Source organism: Xenopus laevis, chromosome 8S (genome assembly GCF_017654675.1).
Source record: "Xenopus laevis strain J_2021 chromosome 8S, Xenopus_laevis_v10.1, whole genome shotgun sequence".
In the NCBI taxonomy this organism is placed as follows: Eukaryota; Metazoa; Chordata; class Amphibia; order Anura; family Pipidae; genus Xenopus; species Xenopus laevis.
The window spans coordinates 38,705,402-38,712,435 of NC_054386.1; the positions used below are offsets into that span (position 1 = coordinate 38,705,402).

The 7,034-nt window shown below is 40.6% G+C and overlaps 1 long non-coding RNA gene and 3 other non-coding genes across 5 annotated transcripts; all 4 read right to left on the reverse strand.

Annotated features, from left to right (window-relative positions):
• Positions 1-1,572: 1,572 nt before the first annotated feature.
• On the reverse strand, positions 1,573-7,003 carry ssr4.S. 2 transcript variants are annotated; one of them, XR_001932919.2, is made up of 6 exons: positions 6,845-7,003; positions 3,916-4,034; positions 3,536-3,610; positions 2,736-2,825; positions 2,587-2,652; positions 1,573-1,762 (listed from the first exon to the last, which is right to left on the reverse strand). It is a non-coding gene; the product is annotated as a signal sequence receptor, delta S homeolog (long non-coding RNA). The 2 variants fall into 2 exon arrangements; XR_005963860.1 differs by lacking the exon at positions 6,845-7,003 and adding an exon at positions 6,356-6,556.
• LOC121397807 lies at positions 2,144-2,278 on the reverse strand. Its single transcript, XR_005963933.1, has one exon. It is a non-coding gene; the product is annotated as a small nucleolar RNA SNORA42/SNORA80 family (small nucleolar RNA).
• LOC121397809 lies at positions 3,724-3,860 on the reverse strand. The gene has a single exon (XR_005963935.1). It is a non-coding gene; the product is annotated as a small nucleolar RNA SNORA42/SNORA80 family (small nucleolar RNA).
• LOC121397808 lies at positions 6,400-6,535 on the reverse strand. Its single transcript, XR_005963934.1, has one exon. It is a non-coding gene; the product is annotated as a small nucleolar RNA SNORA42/SNORA80 family (small nucleolar RNA).
• Positions 7,004-7,034: the final 31 nt, after the last annotated feature.

Genomic DNA, 7,034 nt, shown 5'->3' on the forward strand with positions numbered 1-7,034 from the left:
CACATGGTACCTTTACTCAATGGCAGCCCAGATCTACTATATTCACTGGTGGCTCAACCCAGACCCATATAACCCGAACTTCCCACTCCAGGCCACCCTAGCAAGCTCAACAGACTCACTTACATATATTCCATTCCGTAAACCCCCCCCCCCGACTTACACACAAAACACCCAGCTATAATAACCCCCTACAAAGCATGGGTGGCAGCACTTAAAGTGTGCAATATCGTTCCCGACACATCTACCCTTATGGGGAAATTCCTTCCTCCCACACCTGCAAAACATAGTACAAAATATGGCCACAGTGGGATCTACACACACTAGGGGACCTTTACAAAGACGGTATATGATATGCCCCAGGAACTAAATCAAACATGTTCACACCCAGTAGCTCTCCCCTGGTTCTTCTACTTCCAGTTAAGACAAGACACTTATACCCAATTTCAGGGGAAACCCCTGAATCTCAGACTCTAAAATTGAATCAACCTGCATCAGGAAGCTTGTCACAACGCTATACTCCTCCTAGCGACTACTAAACCCTCATTTAATGCAGCAGGTGTGGCCTGGAGCAGGGACATTCCAAAACTAGAAGACAATGACTGGGAAGAGGCAACTGACAGGGCATAGGACTACTTGGTCTCAGCCAGAGACAGACGGATTCAATTTAAAATCCTACACAGACTTCACTTAACCAGACTGTTCCGTATTAACAAACGCAACCTCAATGCCGTAAGTGTAGCGCCTCAGAGGCAACTTATGTGGTCATGTCCCAGAATTCAAGCCTTTTGGTCCTAAGTTCTCAACTACATCCAGGACAAAAGAACACTGCCTAAACTATTAAACCCCAAAGAGTGTCTCCTTGGTGTGGTGGTAATTGAAGAGTATATTATACACGTGACCTCACAATGCATATGCTGTACTGAGATGTTTATATTAATTATGGAACCAAAAATTTTTACTGTTATTAAAATGCAAAATAAAAAGCATTAAAAAAAAAAGTGCGTCTACTAGAAAAGAAAGTGTTTTATTAGATGGTTACCAAGTTTTGAAAAGATGGGGCGGGGAAGTTACTGTCCCAAATTTTCTTTTGCCGCCTTTCTGATTACATTTTGCATGGTCCATTTGCTTAGCTGCCCCAATTACCTTGACAGACTTAATAATCTTTCTAACAAAATATAATGGTTTTACTTTGCAAACTCACAAGAGCAAAACTGGCATAAGTGGGTGGTGTGCAGATTTTTTTTTTGGGGGGGGGGGAGGGGGACTTAAAGTCAAGAGAATCCATAAGTTCACAATGTAAAAAGGCTATAGCGAGTATAAGGGGGTGGCAAATGAGTCAGGGATAGACTTTCATTTCAAATTTGTAATCGGGTATGTATATCTTTGGGTTGACTTGTACTTTCCATGTCTTCAAAGTAAGGCACAATCTAAATAACAGAGCACACATGGGGAAAACAAACGCCTTCAACTGAAATGAACAATTTCAGGGGCATGAGCAAAGGAGGAATAACTTATGCTTTCGTGTTCTGTATTCCCATGTAAAAGAAGATGTGTTAAAGAAAGGACAAGTTGTTATGTATAAAATTTTTATTACAAGCACACAAGACAAATCTGTACACCAGCACCCATCATTCCCTTCCCCAACCCTATTCTCTGGTTAAGCCTGGATGTTGCTCTTTGCAGTATATGCCGTGTAATATACCAATATGCCTATCAATGCTGCCAGCACTTCTGTAGATACCCAAGGACCATTCCATGCACCCTGAAAAAAAAAATAAAAAAAAAAATAATGACGTCTCATTTCTTTCATAGATCTATGTTGAATGTAAGAGAAGTGATGTAGAAATGAACAACATACACAATTTGGAGACTGACAGGATCTTACATTCATAAGGAAGCATAAAGAAAGGTGTATATACAAGTATATGTGACAGATTAAACACTGTTAAACAGACTATGGTAGAAAAGTAGACAGTTTTTCATCTGATCATAGACTTCCATTATAAGGATTCTCTATTGAAGAGCCAGACACTAACTTAAGGGTGAGAAGGCTCAGACTTTTCAAACCATCCCAATTTGGCAAATTAACACACAGCCCTCATCAGTAACAAGGACTAAATGTATACAAGCTTGTCAAGGTTACAGCTGTACTGCTCTCTTCAGTGGATCAGGCACACAGATTAACACCTGCCAATGGTTCGGAGCAGAAGTTTGTTCTAGCATGGGATACACTATGAGGAAGCCACATACAGGCCCCACCATAAATCCATAACCATGCTTCATCTTGCCTGGAATAATTTAAATAATCCTAAATGATTACTCAAGGACAAATGTCCTACCATTGATTGGTGCAGAAGGTTATAGGGAGTTAAAACAGTCTGGCCCTAAGATTGAGTGGAAGAACGGTCAACTTATTAATGCATTTAATGGGAGTATATCCTACCTTAGCATGTTCAAGTGGGTATGAAGGAATAGATATGCATTTAAAAGGTTGTTACATGATACAATTTCTACTAAACATGGCAAGCATGCTCTAAAGTAGATTTTTTTAACAAGGAGAATACTCAGAATAAAGCATAAGCTTACCCTGTGATCAACATTGACAGTGAAGAGAGGCTTGATAGAGGAGATATCCTCATTGTTTCTCTGTGCCTGCGATAGAAATGGTTTTTATAAATAACCAAATTTAAAGTTATATTCCACAGCACAGAATGACCATTAACTCCTGAACTGACCTTTCTTAGCAGACTGTAGGACTCCTCATCGAAAAACTTCACCTCGTATGTTCCAGAATGAGCATTTTTGTGCTCCAGGCTCCATGAGACCTACAAGAAGGAGCCAAACCATCAGCATTAAACTGGAAGGCAGGAACCAGCAGGATACCAAGCCTCTCTTGCATGCGGGGCTTGCAGTATGGGTATAGTGACATTTGTTTGCGAAGAACTAAAGCTCATTTAGTTTCCATTAATATTTATCCCAAATAGTTTTTACACGAGGCATTCCACTAGGGGTTGGGAATCTAGTCCAGAGCATGTAGGACAGTGCCATTGTCCACTACATTGGCTGGGCGTATTCCATGCCTGCCTAGTCACCATTCTGAGGAAAGGATATCAACTACAACTAATCCTTAGGAAAAATATGAGTTAGTCATTAAACTGCAAGCTGTTGATGAAAGCCGTAAGTACCTTATAACAGGCAAAAAATATTACAACTATAGCAAGACTGTCTTGCAGGGGGAAAATGCAAAAAATAGCTGCTCTCAATACACAATATAGAATATGCCTTGATATCATTTGCAAATACATAAATATAGGAGTACCTAAGAATAGTTTCAATAGAAGCTGTGCTGCTCACTTCAGTGGTTAGGCCTACAGGCAAAGCATCTTACCAATGGTTCGGAGCAGTAATACACTATTGCATGGCGTACAGAATGGAGTGATCACTGCACAGACCCACCAAATATCGATCACCGTGCAATGTGGTTTAGAAAAACTGAAGCCTTTGGTTATGTATCTTCTGGTAAATGTTTCTTTACCTGGTAGCGCCCAACATCCTGTCCTCTGGTCACAGGGAACTGTTTCCCATTCACATCAGCGTAAAGAGCAACATTCTATGCAGAGAGGGAACCAAAAAAACATCAGTAAAATAAAAATATAATTAAGCCTATAACATACCATTCAGTGCTACAGAGAACATTGCTAGCAGCTACACTAAATTAACAACAACTGTGCAGTTCACTTCAGTGGTCAAGCCCACATTTATTCGGACGTGCCAATGGTTCGGAACAGCAGCTCACTTTAGCATGGGGTACACTATGAAGGGGTCACCTCACAGACCTCTTCATAAATCCATTGCCATGCTGCTGTATTGGGCTTTAGTAGGTATACAAATAACAGTGAACTGTAAAAGACTCACCTGTGCACCATTAGTACAGGACAGGGATATCTCCACAATGAAAACCACTTCTGAAGATATAACTGCATCCGAAGTAGTGTAATAGGAAGGAACTATAACAGGCTCTGTACAGGGCTCCGCTGAAAACAGAAAAATAATTCAATCGGCAAAAGTAAAAGCTGCTATAAATTAAGGAACGCTAACAAGCTGGGTTAATGAGAGCTAATGTTCCATGCATACATTTAGTTCCATCAAGCAGGACTGACATCTAGCTGGTAGAAGTGATACTCAACAGCAATGTTACAAATAGGTAAAATATATAAATCAGTAAGGCTGGGGTATTAACACTAGAAAAGGGCACACTGCAAACTGCAAGGCATGGTAATATGGTCTCCCACCTCAATACTGCAGTTAATGAGCATAAACATCACCCCTTCATTAAATGGCGGACGTCCACATGAGACCAATTTCTTCTTATGTGTACTATCTGCTACTTGATGGCTCTCCAGATGTTGTTGTACTTCATTTCTGAATATTGCAGTTCATTATGACATTGAAGGGCCTCATCCAGTTATTGGCTTTGGAATTGCTTCTATGATTTAATGATAATCTGGAGTCCTATCACAAGGTATGGCATTGCCTGACTCTTTAGCCAAGCTTCCTAACAAATATATGTATAAATGAATACACCTGGGTTGTAATCCACTATAAGCTATCAGCACATTATCTCGTCCCTAAAGATGGCCACATACGTTAAGATATTGATCATTCATTACAATGCCACGATCTTAAGTGAACTATTCAGATTTAAACCGAAGGCAGAAAGTAGGAAAAAAAACCCCAGACAATGTTGTGGTTATTAATTGAGCAATTCTAACAAGATATTGTTAGCGGACAGTTTGTACTAGTCTGAACAAGTAAACCGCTGATTAGCATGTTAGAAAAAATGTCAGGAAGATTCTGAAAATACAAAATGATATTAGTGCTTCTATGACGAGCTTAAAGGAGAACTAGACCCTAAAAATGGAAATTATATTTACCGAACTTATTGCATCAGCCTAAAGTTTCAGATTCTTAAAGGGCACCAATCATAACTAAAATCGATTACTAAGTAAATACACTATGTGAAAGTTCAAGAAATTCGATTTTTAAAACAGTTAGAATTGTTTGTATAATGTAAATCAACAGCTCACTATACTTTCTGCAAGATCTCCCCTCTCGCCACTGCAGTTCTAGCAGAGGCAGGCATCTTGGATTTCCCTGGCTACTCCTACCTATATCTTCCCAGCCAACTGCAGCTCTGAAATCTCGCACATGCTCAGTTGAAATTCCTTGGTTGCTTATTAAACATTCTAAGCTATTTTCAAATCAACCAAACCTCTGTGTTAGCTGCTGTTCAGTAGTGCTGCCACCTTCTGGAAGTTAGTGTGTGCCCTTTATTTGCATAATATCACCAGCAGGGGACAACATAGTTAAATAAAGCTAGGCATTCTGGGTAGAATACTCAAGGCAGTGCTACAATCTGAGCATGCTCCTGAAATGTGCATGTTATAGTCTCAGTATGGACTCTCTCAGTGAAAGAACCCATTTGACAAAGAAGGGAGTTTTAAAAACCTAAAGTTTAAAAAAAAAAAAAAAAAAAAATCATCTATATCTATATAGTTTGTATGCGTTTGTTTTTGGCTGTGATAGGTGCCCTTTGATAGCAGCAATGATCCAGGACTTCAAACTGGTCACATGGGGTCACCATCTTGAAAAGTGTCTGCGACACTCACATGCTCAGCTGTTGAGAAGCTAAGCTTAGGGCTCATCACAAATTATTAAGCAGAAAATGAGTTTGGCCTGTAATATAAGCCGATGCTACAGGGGCTGATTATTAAATTATGATGCCAATTGCACTGATTTCTGTGCTACCATTTAGTAATTATCTGTATTAATTACTAATCAGCCATTTAATGTAACATTTCTATTCTATATGCGCTGTATATTGTTAGTGGGTCCCTAAGCTCAGTAAGTGACAGCAGCACAGAGCATGTGCAGTGAACCAGCAGAAAAGAAGCCGAGGAGCTACTGGGGCATCTTTGGAGACACAGATCTTTACTGCTAAAGGCCTGCAGTTGACTTGAGCTGGTACAGAAGCCCAAAACACAATGTACAACATTTCTAACTACTTATTTAGTTAAGCTTTAGCTCTCCTTTAAGGCAGCATTACCAAATAAATCATTTACAATTCTGTATGGTTTATTTTACGGGCAATGTTGGAGAGATGGTTGGTTTATAAATGATGCCAATATAATGCCAGCAGAGGTTCTGGTCTAATCAAGAGAGATCGATAAAATATTGTTGTGCCTCAGAGAAAACAAAATGAATAGGTACAAACATTGTATGCAACAAATATCAGCCAAAATGGGGGGGGGGACACAAAGCGCCTTATAGACTAGGGCCTATAGGTTATACAGACCTTTACAATGTGATCTGCTCCCAGTTGCCCACATGAGCGCCTGCATTTGTACCAGTCTCTTCAGAGATCTAGCCCATAGCAAGTGGGCCAGTCAATGGTTCAGAATGGCACCTCACTTTTGCATGGGGTACACTATGGAGGGGCCACTGATCAGAACCCCCCATAAATCCATTGCCATGCTCCCTCACAGGGCTGTTCTATAGATCAGAAAGCGGGTGTGTGTGTGAGACTGTAAGCTCTAATGGCAAACTACAACACTGAGCATCACCTGGCACTTACTTCACAGGACCCCATTTTGAAAGTCTTTATGTAAAGACTACTGGCATCAAATTGAAGTCAATGTGGTGCGGACAGAGAAGACAGGGCTGACGAAAAAAAAAAAACTCCACGTTGTAACCATTTCTGTAATAAAATGAGCGGTTCTAAATGAATGAGACTGCGCATAAGGGAATCAAGGAGGAGATCGAATATGTAGCTTCCAATACTCACCAGAACAACCCGCTAAGACGAGCAACACGGCCAACAGGACTACACGTGGCACTGCCATAGCTCCGACTGAGACACGACACCGATCGACTGCGGCAAAAGAGGCCTGGAAAGAGGCGGGGCGGAGATTTAGCCACCTCAGCGTGAGTCGCACTGCATGGCGGGATACGTACTCGTCATCACGTCATCCATA